Source organism: Limulus polyphemus, unplaced genomic scaffold, assembly GCF_000517525.1.
Source record: "Limulus polyphemus unplaced genomic scaffold, Limulus_polyphemus-2.1.2 Scaffold2322, whole genome shotgun sequence".
In the NCBI taxonomy this organism is placed as follows: Eukaryota; Metazoa; Arthropoda; class Merostomata; order Xiphosura; family Limulidae; genus Limulus; species Limulus polyphemus.
In genome coordinates, this window is record NW_013667932.1 from 174,127 (window position 1) to 175,073 (window position 947).

Below are 947 nucleotides of genomic sequence, written 5' to 3' on the forward strand. Positions count from 1 at the left end.
ACATGGAAATTAAATGTTTATCTGATGAATACAAAACAGCATACAAATTTGCTATACAAAGATTAATTAATTTTAACATAATGAACTCCTCTGTGGCTCAGCAGTAAGTCTATCCACTTATAACGCTAAAAACCGGGTTTCCATACCCATGGTGGGCACAGCACAGATCGCCCATTATGTAGCTTTGTGTTGTAGAACAAACAAACAAGTGGCCCAAGCCTGAAGGTCTGTATGTATATCCTAATAAGTGTGTAGGAAAATGAATATTTAATATTTAATATGATTATTTAATATTTAATATATGAAATCAATATATTGTTACTTCTCTGGTCGTTAGTTAGTTTTCCGTAAAAATTATTTCCGAAGAAACTTTACCGATACAAGTCCTTTCTTAAATAAAACTGGTTTATTCTTTCTGAATACAACTTTGCAATACACTTAATTTCAACAGTCGCGCTATAACAAACGCTATAATTCACAACGAACGTCTCACGTGCTCGACTCAACTGTCAATTACACCTTGTTGCCGTCACTTCTTGGCGGCTTATATATACAAGACTACCGCATATCTAGTAAAAGCTCGAGACTTCACGAACCATCGAGAATATGACGTGTTACTAGAGTCACGTGACCCTCGCTGTCGTAACAGTATTATAGCAGTATTTAAAGGAGAACTGAAGATTTTTAACTGGTGATGATAAAGTCAAAGTTAAGGAAGAGAATTGAAGAGGAAGAGACGGAAGAGAGAGAGGGAGATCGTTGAAAAGTTAAGCTCTTATAAATTTCTGAAAATTATGTAATATTTATATTATAATTTGTAGTAATTTGCGTTAGCTAACACAAAAATAACTAGATATAGTAAGATTGGTAAATAAGTGTAAGACAGTCAAAGTTTTAACTTAAAGTTTGATGGTGTAAATTTTACTACAACGTTAAAATAGGTTTAA